Source organism: Asparagus officinalis, unplaced genomic scaffold (assembly GCF_001876935.1).
Source record: "Asparagus officinalis unplaced genomic scaffold, Aspof.V1 AsparagusV1_Un69, whole genome shotgun sequence".
NCBI lineage: Eukaryota > Viridiplantae > Streptophyta > Magnoliopsida > Asparagales > Asparagaceae > Asparagus > Asparagus officinalis.
This window is the reverse complement of record NW_017972335.1, coordinates 207,387-223,609: the sequence shown is the minus strand read 5'-3', so window position 1 is coordinate 223,609 and position 16,223 is coordinate 207,387. Positions and strand designations below refer to the sequence as shown.

The following is a 16,223-nucleotide window of genomic DNA, read 5'->3' as shown; positions in this document are numbered from 1 at the left end:
TGTTTTTTGTCATATGTCTGTTTGCGGTCGACCGTCACGGTTGACCGCCCTGAGTTCAGAAACTCAGTATGATTTTTGTTGGCTCATGATCGACCGTGGCAGTCGACCATATGCAGTCTAGAGAATTGTGCGGTCGACCGTCTGTTTCCAGAGCCTCATTTTTGCCTTTTTTCTGCTAATGGTCTACCGCCGCGGTCGACCACCGAATAGTCAAATCAGCTTCAACGGCTCTTTTTCTGAGCTGTTTTCGCTTGGGCTTTTTGGTCTTTTGTTTTGGGTTTTTGCTGAAGTTTTGAGTGGGTATAAATACTCCATTGCCTTCAGCTCTTCTAAAAACTAAGAGAATGTTTGAAAAGAGTTTAACAAGGGTTTAAACTTATTTAGTGTTTGTTTAAAAGAGTGTTTAAGAAGCTTTTAAGCAATTGAGAGTTTTGGGTTTGTGAAATCAATTTCACAAGAGCTTGAGAAGATCCTATTGGTGCTTGAGCATAATTGAGAGTTTTGGGTTTGTGAAATCAATTTCACAAGAGCTTGAGAAGATCCTATTGGTGCTTGAGCATTCAACCATCCTCCCTCAATCTCTTGATCTATTGAGAAGTTTTCTAAACTCTATTTTTAGCTTTATATCTATTTGTTTTGATTATCATTTTATTAAAGCTAGTTTTATATTGAGTTTAGAATTGATTAATCTCTTTGTTACACACACCCACATTGAGATTTTCGTATTTACATACATAGTATATTAAGGTTGTGAGAGATTATAACATTGAGTTGTGCTTAATTACGTTCTCGCCTTGTATTAGAGAACAAATCATTTGTTGTTACATTGTTAGTGTTGTAAAGTTTTCGGTGAGCTAGAAAACTGAGTGTGAGGAGTGATCGTTGATCGGTGAGCGTTGAAAACTGACATTGTGAGTGATTGTGAACGTTGATCGGTGAACGTTGAAAACCAACATTGTGAGGTGCAAACGTTATTCGGGTGAGCGTAAAAAACCCGGTTATGATTGTAGATTTCTCCCCGGGAGTGGGGAGAGGAGACGTAGGACGGAAGGTCCGAATTCCGTGATCATATTGTGTGTTTGCATTGTTTAGTTACACTATCACTCTTATCTTGTTTATGTTTATTTTACCCTTGTGTGAGTTTATATATCCTTGCATATATTTTTATCATATAGGATATATCTCATTGTTCATATTGCTTATCCTAGTTTACATATCTTGTTGTATTTCATACTTGTTAGATAACTTGTTAATTAGTTTTAATTAGCATAAAATCGGATTAGATTAGAAATAGACCCTAATCACCCCCTCTAGGGTCTAACAGTATATCCTTGCACATATCTTGTTGCATATCATATTTGCTAGGATATTTGTTAATTAGTTTTAATCGGCATTTAAATCAGATTATATTAGCATAAACTCTATTCACCCCCCTCTAGGGTTCCTTCCTAGTGGTATTAGGGTACTTTTTTCATATATAATATGTTAGCCCGCAAAGTTAAGCTTTTGGGTAAGTGGTTCAGTGGTATTGTGTCAAAGAGCTAATTGGTAAATGGTTTAGGGGTTTAAACTTCAAATTACTCCATGAATATATATTTTTAAACAAATAATCAACGTATTTTCTTACATGTAAGGACGGTTACACATTGCTTGATGATTTTGGTTTATTTGTTCCATACTTGGATCAAAAATTATGAATACAATTTTTTGACTAACATGCAATATGATCACCATAAATCATAAGAGATATATTCTCCATAAAACATGATACAAATTTTTTTGGATTTTACATTATATATTCTCTTATGCAATCTTGATTTTATCTTTACTCTGAATCTAATAGATCAATCAATAGGGTGCTGACAACAACTTATCATCGGCTAGAAATCTTTTTGGAACATGACCAGGAATATTTGTTTGCACTTGGTGACCAGAGGCCCTCACTGTAAAAAAGGTTAGGCCTTCATAGATCTCAATCCAACCAACAACCTGAAATCCAAATTAATTATTTTCATTTCATTATTCATTACTGTAAAAAAATTAAGAAATCAAAATACATATACATTTATGTATGTAAAACTGTTCTGGTCTAATAGCTTTTTAGTAGTACCATGGGGTTCAGTTCTCTGTCATGGAATGTTCAATCCCAATTTCTTTAATGCATTACCGTGTTGATGTCACAAGAATTCTACCATCTTTGTCACCACTGTTAAAAAATAACAAATCAATAAAGTGCTTAATCAATATAAAATTTGACATACTAAATTCTTATATGGCTTTTTTAGCTTTGGGGCTTGCCTGAAGATCCACATGCGAATTCTTTCATAGATGAGTTTCTGAATGAACGAGAGCACAAATTTAGTAGTGTCACTTCATTCACGGTTAACGGATAAAATACAATATTAAGAGGATATCAACCTAGCACACTTTATAATGTTATTGAATCAGAGAATATTTCTTATAAAAAATTTAAGTTTATGTTGAATTTGGCAAGGTTAAAGTACCTGCAGAGGGAATAAGGACGCGACAATTTTGTGACATTGGCATGAAGAGCTTCTTGAACATCTGGGCGCCTGAAATACTTGGTTGTGTAAGTTTGTTGACGTGGATCCTATTGAAAATGATCCTATGAAAGAGGGGAAAAGTACTGAATTAGGACACGTTAGTGCACCAAATCTAATTTGATAAATTTTATGGCCTGTTTGGATGGAGGGTAGAGAAGGGGAAGGGAAGGGAAATTTCATTTTAACCTTGTTTGGGAGTTTCATTTAGGAGGGTAGCGGAGGGAAATGGAAGGGAAATTTGGCCCAAATTCTTACACCCCAAATTGGGGTGTAATGGAGGGGAAGGGAAGGAAGGGGAATTTTTTCCCTTCCTTCCCCTTCCTTCTCTTTCCTAAGTAAACTCCCAAACACACCATTAGAGAACTATCCCGAACTATTAATATAGATGTTTCAAGAAAAATATTAAGTACTTTTATAAGAAAATCTATAACAAACTTATACACCAAAGAAAATTTCATTTTAGAACTTACTACGATAGTCTAGCGACGACGGAGGGGTGTCTCGTTGCGAGCACGAACAGGGGGTGTAAGGCGATCACGGAGTCGGGAGGGGCGATGAGCGTTATGCTGAGGAATGGGATGATGAGGGCACTGGCGGTGAGGTCTGGGATGGCGAAGAGATTGGCGGAGATCAGCGATGCTTTTGGATACGAAGATGAATGAGGTCAGAAGTGTGGGATTTTGGGGATGACGAAGGCGTCGGAGGTAAGGTATTGGACGCGAAGAGATGGGCGCAAGTTTGTTGGGGAGACCGATATTAGGGAAGGAGGACAACCGTTCGAATACGAAAAGAAGGAGGGCCGCCGACGCTTTGGGGAAGGAGGGCAGCAGGTTTTGTTGGGGAAATTGCCAGTGATTTTAGGAAAATCGCCGACGATTTTGGGAAGGAGCCGGCGATTTTTAGGGAAGGAGGGCAGCGTGATTTTGTTGGGAAAGGAGATGGGCAGCAGGATTTGTTGAATAATTAGGAAATTTATCTCCTTTACATCTAAGTCCTTTATGTTTTATAAATTTAACCAGCTTAAAATTCTGTTACTTCTATAAATGAGTGTCAAGCGAATAAGAACTTGACACATGGCGACAGCGTAGGAAATTTCCTACACTGCCAGCTCACCTCCCGTTTTATATATATAGACTGCCAGACAGAAATATACCACACTTAATTATCCATCATAATATTATCTGCGTCAACTGTAACTACTCTCCAAATCACAACATCTCGTATTATTGTTCTACAGCCACAAGCTCCTAAAACATCAACGAACCTGAACACAACCACACACCTTGATCGCTTATTATTATCACAAACTACAAAAAGATCATTGACCAAAACACAACCTCACTTTTTGATATTCGGCCACGGCGGGGGCTTCTACCACTCCGCCGAGACAACACAGCATCCACCATCCCTTGATGTGGGGTCGGGAGGCAATCGGCTCCACCATCGACATTGTCAATCAGCAATGTTGAGATAACATGCATGTGGTTAAGATCGCCGGGGGCAAACCTGTCTCCGACAAAGTACTTGCTCTTCGAGAGATGGGCCTCGTAGATGTCTAGGAGTTTGCCAAGGTCTAGGGAGAGAGATTCTACAGTGGCGGTTCCGTAGCGCCCATGTTGTACATAAACGTGATTAAATTATAGAGATTAAACATCAATAAGAGTGAAAGCTATACCTGAATCCATTGCTTAGATCTGAAGTAGGGTTTTGATGATCTTCTAATCTTAGGGTTTCTCCTTATATATCTCTTTAGATGGGGATAACAGAATAGAGAATGTGTTAACCCTAAATTAGGGACCGTAACCCCATATTTATAGGTGTTGTACTTTAATAATTTAGCTTATCATTAAATTATAATTACAACCTGATATCTGCACATTTAGCCCATGATTTATTTAAATACTTATTAACCCAAATTGATTGATCACTTTAAGCGGGTTATCCTTAAGGATAGCAATACACACTGATTAATTATATGTACTCACAAATTAGATTTAATTAAATTTAAATCCAACAATCTCTCACTTGAGCACCATATGATTCCTTAAAATGTATATAACCTTATAAGCTCAAAAATTGCTATTACTAAAAATGGTATTTCTAAACAATCTTGTCCATTGATTATATCTATATAGGATCAAAGCAGCATTCGTCACATTTATCATGACTCGACCCATCAATGGTTACATATACCAATACAGTCAAACGACATAGATCAATCATGGATGTGTAGCATGAAAATTACATGCAATATGATCAGTACATGTCTATTTTTAACTAGTCCTATCTTAAACTTTAGTGAGGTCAACCTCAACATAATATTCCAGAGTGTATGAACTGAATACTTTATTCTGATCAGACAATACAACCTAATGTTTTCGCCAAAAGTTGGTCTTGTTGTCGAATTCATTATATCTTCGGTCGATTACAATAAATTCAAAGAAAACAGCCTTTTTATAAGACTCTTTTACACAACAAAAAGAAAATTACAACTCTTGAGAAAATAAACGCAGGATCGTTGTTTGGATCACTGCTTTCGTGGGATCTTTGCCTGTGCCGGGAGCGCTTTGACTCGTGGACCACCAAATCACAGATTCTGATTGAACCGTGAGGGGTTTATGATTCTGACTTCGTTTATCGAAGTGAGAAATTGAAACGATATCTTATCGATGTAAGATAGTCATTCTTCTTGAAATCAAGTCAAAGCCTGATTATCAAGGATTGACCGTAAGATCAGCACCTCTGCTCTCTCTCTGCTCTGGATTGCTCTCAAGTGCTCAACTTTTGATCTCTGTTGGCAGCCCCTCCCCCCTGTGAAAATAGCCTTCGGGGGGGTATTTATAACCCTCTGGATGAACAATGCTCGCGAGACAGCATTTGCTGTCTCGGCGGGCGAGACAGTGTTTGCTGTCTCGCTGGCCGAGACAGTGTTTGCTGTCTCGCCCAGCGAGACAGTAAATTTGCTGTCTCGCCCAGCGAGACAGTAAAATACTGTCTACATTTCTGGCAGTTTTCGATGTAACTGCTTTCCCACGTTTCAAACTCCGTTATTTTGGCAGTTATCCACGTGATTCTCGCCCACGACGTTTCCCACGTTCTTGAACAGTTAGTTGTTTAAAGGTTTGATCGTTCAATTTGTGGACCTCTCGTTCATGGAACGAATCGAGAGGGGATTTTGGCTTTGGTCCTAACTGTTTAAAGGTTTGACCAAGATGGGAATTTGAGACGATCCTAACTGTTTAAAGGTTTGATCGTTCAATTTGTGGACCTCTCGTTCATGGAACGAATCGAGAGGGGATTTTGGCTTTGGTCCTAACTGTTTAAAGGTTTGACCAAGATGGGAATTTGAGACGATCCTAACTGTTTAAAGGTTTGATCGTTCAATTTGTGGACCTCTCGTTCATGGAACGAATCGAGAGGGGATTTTGGCTTTGGTCCTAACTGTTTAAAGGTTTGACCAAGATGGGAATTTGAGACGATCCTAACTGTTTAAAGGTTTGATCGTTCAATTTGTGGACCTCTCGTTCATGGAACGAATCGAGAGGGGATTTTGGCTTTGGTCCTAACTGTTTAAAGGTTTGACCAAGATGGGAATTTGAGACGATCCTAACTGTTTAAAGGTTTGATCGTTCAATTTGTGGACCTCTCGTTCATGGAACGAATCGAGAGGGGATTTTGGCTTTGGTCCTAACTGTTTAAAGGTTTGACCAAGATGGGAATTTGAGACGATCCTAACTGTTTAAAGGTTTGATCGTTCAATTTGTGGACCTCTCGTTCATGGAACGAATCGAGAGGGGATTTTGGCTTTGGTCCTAACTGTTTAAAGGTTTGACCAAGATGGGAATTTGAGACGATCCTAACTGTTTAAAGGTTTGATCGTTCAATTTGTGGACCTCTCGTTCATGGAACGAATCGAGAGGGGATTTTGGCTTTGGTCCTAACTGTTTAAAGGTTTGACCAAGATGGGAATTTGAGACGATCCTAACTGTTTAAAGGTTTGATCGTTCAATTTGTGGACCTCTCGTTCATGGAACGAATCGAGAGGGGATTTTGGCTTTGGTCCTAACTGTTTAAAGGTTTGACCAAGATGGGAATTTGAGACGATCCTAACTGTTTAAAGGTTTGATCGTTCAATTTGTGGACCTCTCGTTCATGGAACGAATCGAGAGGGGATTTTGGCTTTGGTCCTAACTGTTTAAAGGTTTGACCAAGATGGGAATTTGAGACGATCCTAACTGTTTAAAGGTTTGATCGTTCAATTTGTGGACCTCTCGTTCATGGAACGAATCGAGAGGGGATTTTGGCTTTGGTCCTAACTGTTTAAAGGTTTGACCAAGATGGGAATTTGAGACGATCCTAACTGTTTAAAGGTTTGATCGTTCAATTTGTGGACCTCTCGTTCATGGAACGAATCGAGAGGGGATTTTGGCTTTGGTCCTAACTGTTTAAAGGTTTGACCAAGATGGGAATTTGAGACGATCCTAACTGTTTAAAGGTTTGATCGTTCAATTTGTGGACCTCTCGTTCATGGAACGAATCGAGAGGGGATTTTGGCTTTGGTCCTAACTGTTTAAAGGTTTGACCAAGATGGGAATTTGAGACGATCCTAACTGTTTAAAGGTTTGATCGTTCAATTTGTGGACCTCTCGTTCATGGAACGAATCGAGAGGGGATTTTGGCTTTGGTCCTAACTGTTTAAAGGTTTGACCAAGATGGGAATTTGAGACGATCCTAACTGTTTAAAGGTTTGATCGTTCAATTTGTGGACCTCTCGTTCATGGAACGAATCGAGAGGGGATTTTGGCTTTGGTCCTAACTGTTTAAAGGTTTGACCAAGATGGGAATTTGAGACGATCCTAACTGTTTAAAGGTTTGATCGTTCAATTTGTGGACCTCTCGTTCATGGAACGAATCGAGAGGGGATTTTGGCTTTGGTCCTAACTGTTTAAAGGTTTGACCAAGATGGGAATTTGAGACGATCCTAACTGTTTAAAGGTTTGATCGTTCAATTTGTGGACCTCTCGTTCATGGAACGAATCGAGAGGGGATTTTGGCTTTGGTCCTAACTGTTTAAAGGTTTGACCAAGATGGGAATTTGAGACGATCCTAACTGTTTAAAGGTTTGATCGTTCAATTTGTGGACCTCTCGTTCATGGAACGAATCGAGAGGGGATTTTGGCTTTGGTCCTAACTGTTTAAAGGTTTGACCAAGATGGGAATTTGAGACGATCCTAACTGTTTAAAGGTTTGATCGTTCAATTTGTGGACCTCTCGTTCATGGAACGAATCGAGAGGGGATTTTGGCTTTGGTCCTAACTGTTTAAAGGTTTGACCAAGATGGGAATTTGAGACGATCCTAACTGTTTAAAGGTTTGATCGTTCAATTTGTGGACCTCTCGTTCATGGAACGAATCGAGAGGGGATTTTGGCTTTGGTCCTAACTGTTTAAAGGTTTGACCAAGATGGGAATTTGAGACGATCCTAACTGTTTAAAGGTTTGATCGTTCAATTTGTGGACCTCTCGTTCATGGAACGAATCGAGAGGGGATTTTGGCTTTGGTCCTAACTGTTTAAAGGTTTGACCAAGATGGGAATTTGAGACGATCCTAACTGTTTAAAGGTTTGATCGTTCAATTTGTGGACCTCTCGTTCATGGAACGAATCGAGAGGGGATTTTGGCTTTGGTCCTAACTGTTTAAAGGTTTGACCAAGATGGGAATTTGAGACGATCCTAACTGTTTAAAGGTTTGATCGTTCAATTTGTGGACCTCTCGTTCATGGAACGAATCGAGAGGGGATTTTGGCTTTGGTCCTAACTGTTTAAAGGTTTGACCAAGATGGGAATTTGAGACGATCCTAACTGTTTAAAGGTTTGATCGTTCAATTTGTGGACCTCTCGTTCATGGAACGAATCGAGAGGGGATTTTGGCTTTGGTCCTAACTGTTTAAAGGTTTGACCAAGATGGGAATTTGAGACGATCCTAACTGTTTAAAGGTTTGATCGTTCAATTTGTGGACCTCTCGTTCATGGAACGAATCGAGAGGGGATTTTGGCTTTGGTCCTAACTGTTTAAAGGTTTGACCAAGATGGGAATTTGAGACGATCCTAACTGTTTAAAGGTTTGATCGTTCAATTTGTGGACCTCTCGTTCATGGAACGAATCGAGAGGGGATTTTGGCTTTGGTCCTAACTGTTTAAAGGTTTGACCAAGATGGGAATTTGAGACGATCCTAACTGTTTAAAGGTTTGATCGTTCAATTTGTGGACCTCTCGTTCATGGAACGAATCGAGAGGGGATTTTGGCTTTGGTCCTAACTGTTTAAAGGTTTGACCAAGATGGGAATTTGAGACGATCCTAACTGTTTAAAGGTTTGATCGTTCAATTTGTGGACCTCTCGTTCATGGAACGAATCGAGAGGGGATTTTGGCTTTGGTCCTAACTGTTTAAAGGTTTGACCAAGATGGGAATTTGAGACGATCCTAACTGTTTAAAGGTTTGATCGTTCAATTTGTGGACCTCTCGTTCATGGAACGAATCGAGAGGGGATTTTGGCTTTGGTCCTAACTGTTTAAAGGTTTGACCAAGATGGGAATTTGAGACGATCCTAACTGTTTAAAGGTTTGATCGTTCAATTTGTGGACCTCTCGTTCATGGAACGAATCGAGAGGGGATTTTGGCTTTGGTCCTAACTGTTTAAAGGTTTGACCAAGATGGGAATTTGAGACGATCCTAACTGTTTAAAGGTTTGATCGTTCAATTTGTGGACCTCTCGTTCATGGAACGAATCGAGAGGGGATTTTGGCTTTGGTCCTAACTGTTTAAAGGTTTGACCAAGATGGGAATTTGAGACGATCCTAACTGTTTAAAGGTTTGATCGTTCAATTTGTGGACCTCTCGTTCATGGAACGAATCGAGAGGGGATTTTGGCTTTGGTCCTAACTGTTTAAAGGTTTGACCAAGATGGGAATTTGAGACGATCCTAACTGTTTAAAGGTTTGATCGTTCAATTTGTGGACCTCTCGTTCATGGAACGAATCGAGAGGGGATTTTGGCTTTGGTCCTAACTGTTTAAAGGTTTGACCAAGATGGGAATTTGAGACGATCCTAACTGTTTAAAGGTTTGATCGTTCAATTTGTGGACCTCTCGTTCATGGAACGAATCGAGAGGGGATTTTGGCTTTGGTCCTAACTGTTTAAAGGTTTGACCAAAATGGGAATTTGAGACGATCCTAACTGTTTAAAGGTTTGATCGTTCAATTTGTGGACCTCTCGTTCATGGAACGAATCGAGAGGGGATTTTGGCTTTGGTCCTAACTGTTTAAAGGTTTGACCAAATGGGAATTTGAGACGATCCTAACTGTTTAAAGGTTTGATCGTTCAATTTGTGGACCTCTCGTTCATGGAACGAATCGAGAGGGGATTTTGGCTTTGGTCCTAACTGTTTAAAGGTTTGACCAAATGGGAATTTGAGACGATCCTAACTGTTTAAAGGTTTGATCGTTCAATTTGTGGACCTCTCGTTCATGGAACGAATCGAGAGGGGATTTTGGCTTTGGTCCTAACTGTTTAAAGGTTTGACCAAATGGGAATTTGAGACGATCCTAACTGTTTAAAGGTTTGATCGTTCAATTTGTGGACCTCTCGTTCATGGAACGAATCGAGAGGGGATTTTGGTTTTGGTCCTAACTGTTTAAAGGTTTGACCAAATGGGTATTTAAGACGATCCTAACTGTTTAAAGGTTTGATCGTTCAATTTGTGGACCTCTCGTTCATGGAACGAATCGAGAGGGGATTTTGGCTTCGGTCCTAACTGTTTAAAGGTTTGACCAAATGGGTTTTGTGAGGGAAGATTGATCTAACGAAGTGATCGAATCTCATCTCAGCAAAAGAGTGTTCGAAAATCATAATAGGAGCTTAGTATTTATCATTCTGTCCATAATAATCGGGTTATCCCTAAGAATATTATATTTAACATTCTTCCAGGAACTTCCCATTACATGAATTATCGACCCCCAGCTTTCTTTGTAAAACTGGGTATAACGAGGAGTACGTTAACCTCAGTCATATGTTCGGGTTATCCTTAAGAATATAGGATTCTCCAGGAACTTCCCGTTAAGGAAAGGAAATAGTTTAGACTCATATACCTTTTGGAGTATCGAGGAGCAGTTTATACTCGTATACTTTTCGGAGTGAGGGGAAACAGTTTATACTCGTGTACCCAATGGAGTTGGGGAAAACAGTTTATACTCGTGTATCCGATGGAGTAATATGGTCGTCTTTACTCGACTTCTTTGGCCGTTATGACGCCGGAGTCAATTAAGGCTTGGATTTTGTTTTTGAGTCCAAAGCAAATTTCGGTGGGATGAAGAATCCTTCTGTGGTACGCACAGTAATTTGGATCCGTAATCATCTTAGCTCCATCCTGATCTTTAATAGGTGGTAGCTCGATTTTGTCATTAGCGAGGAGGTATTCCAATATGGCTGGAGCTTCATCCTCTTCGAATGAATATTCTTTTTGAAACTTCGGATCGAAAGTTGCGTTCCCAATGATTGCAGATGTCATTTGTTGGCCTTTCTCAGCTTCCTTTCTTTTAAGAAAGTGTTCAGCTTGTTCGCCACGAAATTTTAACTCCTTCCAAGTTGTGGACGGCTCAACCCCCAAAGCTTCCAAGACATCGATGGAGAGGTTATTGTGGCATGTTTGCAGGATGAACTCCTCTGTAATAGGATCTCTGCAATTCATCGCCATGTTACGGAAACGCTTGACAAAATTGTCGACTGACTCTCCGTCTTTTTGCTTCTCATCCAAAAGGATTCCGATTGACACTTCGGTGTCATCATCGAAGAAGTTGCTGAGGAACAAACTTTCCATGTCATCCCAGCAATTGATGCTCCCTGGCTTGAGCCGTCGGTACCAATCGAAGGCGGGCCCACGAAGGGTGCCAACGAATGACCGGATCATTAAGGCCTCGTTTCCAGAGATTATGCCCAAATGAGACTTGAAATAAATCAAGTGTTGAATCGGCGAACTCTTCCCTTCAAACGGTGTGAAGTTAATCAGATTGAATTTGGTCGGGTATGGTATTGAATCCCATTCCCTCGGATAAGGACATGGAATACCCGTCTTCTTAACTTCTTGAGCCGTCATCAAAGCATTGATTTTGTCTTCAAGTTTTTGCATTTTCCCGTCATCGTCTTCATTTCTTTCTGAATGATGTCGAGTAAAGATAATTGGACCACCCCCAGTGAGAGGTGCTATTGAACCACCCCCAATATCGTTATTGGGAGGATCCGTTAAACCACCCCCAGCGTTATTGCCATTGGGAGGTGTATCAGCCATAATGACTTCATCCACCTCTGGATCACTGTCATCTACAACATTCCGAGTGTGGTGGCTGGATTCAAATCGCTGATTGGACTCAGGAGGTTGAGGCTGTTGAGTTAACAGTTCTCTCATTTGTTGGATAGCCAACTTCATTTCTGTCTTCACTTCAGCTCTAATTTCTTCACGTTGTTTGGCTAGAGCTTCCTGAAGTATTTGAGTGAACTGATCAGCAGTGATTGTGAATACTTCTCTGATTTGTCCTGTGCTAGACATTGTATCATCAGAAGCGATTGCAGAATAAGTGTCCGAGAATTCATCCTCCGAGGACATTCCTTCTTGCATTCTCTTGTAGTCTCTGCGTCTGATAGCTCCTAATTGGAGTCGAGACATCCTTTGAGCAATTCTTGGATTGACTTTTCCTTTCGGGGAAAAGTCGGGATTTGAGTCACTTGAATGCTGTTTAGACTTTCTTCTATCAGCCACGTTGATGGTGACTTCAGGGAATTCATCATTTTGGACAGCTGCTCTTCTTTTGCGGAAATGTCTCGGCTTAGGTTTCGATAATACAGAGACTTTTCGTGGGATGACTTCTCGTTTGAAACAGTCACATTCTGATAATGCTGTTTTAACGAGTCGCGCACAGGAACAACGAGAGTTTATCTCTCGAATAACTCTCTTTCGAAAATTATTCACAACTTCAACTTGATAATACGATTCATCGGTATGATTGCCAAAAAATCGTATCGTCTGTTGGTATGATCTCCCAGGTATGACGATATCATTTGGTGAATGCGTCTTCTTCTGGGGGTATAAAACCTTGTTGGCATTCTCAGGACAATTTATTTTTGTTTTTGAGCGATCCAAGGTTATGTTGGGAGTCGCACGTCTGAAACCACCCATTTGCGGGTATGGGGTCTTAACGGGCTCCGAATGCTGATTTTGCATAAGTCCAGACTTTGGAATCCAAACTTGACGAAGTTTTGGTGATTCTTTGGTCACCATTTCCTTTCTCTTTTCTCGTCTTTGTTGTGAGAGAGCATGGGCATTAGCAGCTTTTGCACGACGTTTTTGTATACGTTCTTTGAGGGTCGAACGAGTCTTTTTGACAATAGTCCATTCATCCGTCGTTGTTTTAGCAGAGATACGAGTGATTGGTTGTTGAGACAACTGAACCACTCGATATCTCCTCGACTCTAGGTCTGCGTGGTAACGAACCCCGTCGGTTTGTTCCAAGGCTTTAGCCATTTGGCGAGCACGGCGTTGGCGTTGTCTCTGACGAGCTCTTTTCGTCAATGCCGGCGGGCTTTGATTCGATGACTCTTTAACTAGATAAGAGCCATTGTGAGCAGAGGTATTGCGAGTGAAATTCTCAGCAACAATCAAGCGAGAATCTTCATTTTGTGCCTTCTTTGGCATGTAAGTCTTCCTCAATTGTGAGATCCTCTTGTACTTGCGAGATACTGAAGATCTTGAAGAGGATGATGAGAAATATTCCTCAAACTTGGTTTGGTCGAATTCGTATTCGACCATGGATTCAACTGGAATCTTGATCGGCTGCGACACGACGGTCTCGGCAGCGAGACCGTTGGCTCCCACTGTGGTCGCCAGTTTGTTTTCGCCAAAAGTCGAATTTGTTGTCGAATTCATTATATCTTCGGTCGATTACAATAAATTCAAAGAAAACAGCCTTTTTATAAGACTCTTTTACACAACAAAAAGAAAATTACAACTCTTGAGAAAATAAACGCAGGATCGTTGTTTGGATCACTGCTTTCGTGGGATCTTTGCCTGTGCCGGGAGCGCTTTGACTCGTGGACCACCAAATCACAGATTCTGATTGAACCGTGAGGGGTTTATGATTCTGACTTCGTTTATCGAAGTGAGAAATTGAAACGATATCTTATCGATGTAAGATAGTCGTTCTTCTTGAAATCAAGTCAAAGCCTGATTATCAAGGATTGGCCGTAAGATCAGCACCTCTGCTCTCTCTCTGCTCTGGATTGCTCTCAAGTGCTCAACTTTTGATCTCTGTTGGCAGCCCCTCCCCCCCTGTGAAAATAGCCTTCGGGGGGGTATTTATAACCCTCTGGATGAACAATGCTCGCGAGACAGCATTTGCTGTCTCGGTGGGCGAGACAGTGTTTGCTGTCTCGCCCAGCGAGACAGTAAATTTGCTGTCTCGCCCAACGAGACAGTAAAATACTGTCTACGCTGTCTCGCTGGCCGAGACAGTGTTTGCTGTCTCGCCCAGCGAGACAGTAAATTTGCTGTCTCGCCCAGCGAGACAGTAAAATACTGTCTACATTTCTGGCAGTTTTCGATGTAACTGCTTTCCCACGTTTCAAACTCCGTTATTTTGGCAGTTATCCACGTGATTCTCGCCCACGACGTTTCCCACGTTCTTGAACAGTTAGTGGCCACGTGTAGGGCAGTTACAAAGGTAGTTTTGACCATCTGATAACTGTCTCGTGTGCGAGACAGTAAATTCTGTCTCGCACGGCGAGACAGCAAAGACTGTCTCGCGTGGGCGAGACAGTAAAAGTCTGTCTCGCCAGGCGAGACAGTAAAGACTGTCTCGCCTGTGAGACAGTCTAGACTTATGTTCTTCTGCCTTTTTGGATGATTTCCTCTTGAGCTGTATTTGGATATCTTTCAGCATTTTTTGACGCCTACACCTAACATATAGCACCACAATTATAAACTCCCACTAAATCATGATATCCTCAACTAATACCACACCCATATGAGCAGTGTGCTCATAAAAGACGTTAGGTGGCAATCCTTTAGTAAGAGGATCAGCTATCATAGAGTTTGTCCCAATATGCTCTATAGATATCTGTCCACTCTGTACCTTTTCTTTCACAACTAGGAACTTAATATCAATATGTTTTGACTTAGTTGAGCTCATGTTGTTATTAGAATACATTACTACAGATTTATTATCATAATATAACATTAGTGGTCTTTCAATATTTTCTAGAATATGAAGTCCCGTGATAAAATTCTGCAGTCATATTCCCTGATTGGATGCCTCATAACAAGCTACAAACTCTGCTCCTAAGTGGAGGAAGCTACAAATGTCTGTTTGATACTTTTTCATAATACAACTCCTCCTGCTAACATATAAATGTATCCTGATGTAGACTTTCTGCTATTTTGACATCTAGCAAAATCAAAATCAGAATACCCAATGATCTCTAACTGTTCTAATTTTTTATATGTGAGCATATAATCTTTTGTTTTCTGAAGATATCTCATAACCCGTTTGACTGCTATCCAATGATCCATACCAGGGTTGCTTAAGTATTTTCCTAACATCCCAACAATGTACGTAATATCTGGACGCGTACATACCTCAGCGTACATACCTGAGCATACATTAGACTTCCTACAGCCAAAGCATATGGAATCTTCTGCATTTCCTGAATTTCAAGGTTACCTTTAGGGCACTGATTGAGACTAAATTTATCTCTTTTAACAACAGGGGTGTCACCTGGTCTGCAATCTTACATGCCAAATCTTTTGAGTACTTTATCGATATAACTCTTTTGTGATAATCCAAGTATACCTCGAGAACAAACTCGATGTATCTGGATTCCTAATATAAAAGAGACATCCCCAAGATCTTTCATCTCAAAATTCTTTGATAGAAATCTCTTGGTTTCGTGCAACATGCATATCATTAGTGGCAAGCAATATGTCATCGACATACAAAACCTAAAAAATATATTTTCTCCCACTAAACTTGTGATATATACAGTCATTAACAATATTCATCTTAAAACTAAACGAGATAATTATTTATTGAAACTTGTAATACCATTGACGAGGAGCTTGCTTGAGTCCATAGATGAATTTTTTTAATTTGCAAACCATATTCTTCGGGTCTCCTGATACAAAATTTTCTGGTTGCACTATATAAATTATCTCATCAATGTTACCATTGAGAAATGTAGTCTTAACATCTATCTGATGTAACTCAAGATCAAAATGAGCAATAAGTACCATGATTGTTCTAAAAGAGTCTTTCGATAAAACCGGAGAGAAAGTCTCTGTATAATCAATGCCTTCCTTTTGAGTAAAGCCTAAAGTCTCTGTATAATCAATGCCTTCCTTTTGAGTAAAGCCTTTAGCTACAAGACGTGCCTTATACCTCTCCACATTGAGTAAAGCCTTTAGCTACAAGACGTGCCTTATACCTCTCCACATTACCGTTTGCATCCCGCTTGGTTTTTAAAATCCATTTACCACCAATTGATTTTGCACCTTCTGGCAATAGGACAAGTTCCCATACTTTATTGTCTTGCATAGACTTATACTCTTTATTCATGG

At 40.3% G+C, this 16,223-nt stretch overlaps 2 long non-coding RNA genes across 2 annotated transcripts; both read right to left on the bottom strand.

Annotated features, from left to right (window-relative positions):
- Positions 1-1,724: 1,724 nt before the first annotated feature.
- LOC109827164 lies at positions 1,725-2,206 on the bottom strand. The gene is made up of 2 exons (XR_002243355.1): positions 2,111-2,206; positions 1,725-1,989 (listed from the first exon to the last, which is right to left on the bottom strand). It is a non-coding gene; the product is annotated as an uncharacterized LOC109827164 (long non-coding RNA).
- An 86-nt stretch (positions 2,207-2,292) lies between these two features.
- Positions 2,293-3,298, bottom strand: LOC109827166. The gene is made up of 3 exons (XR_002243356.1): positions 3,035-3,298; positions 2,505-2,626; positions 2,293-2,336 (listed from the first exon to the last, which is right to left on the bottom strand). It is a non-coding gene; the product is annotated as an uncharacterized LOC109827166 (long non-coding RNA).
- Positions 3,299-16,223: the final 12,925 nt, after the last annotated feature.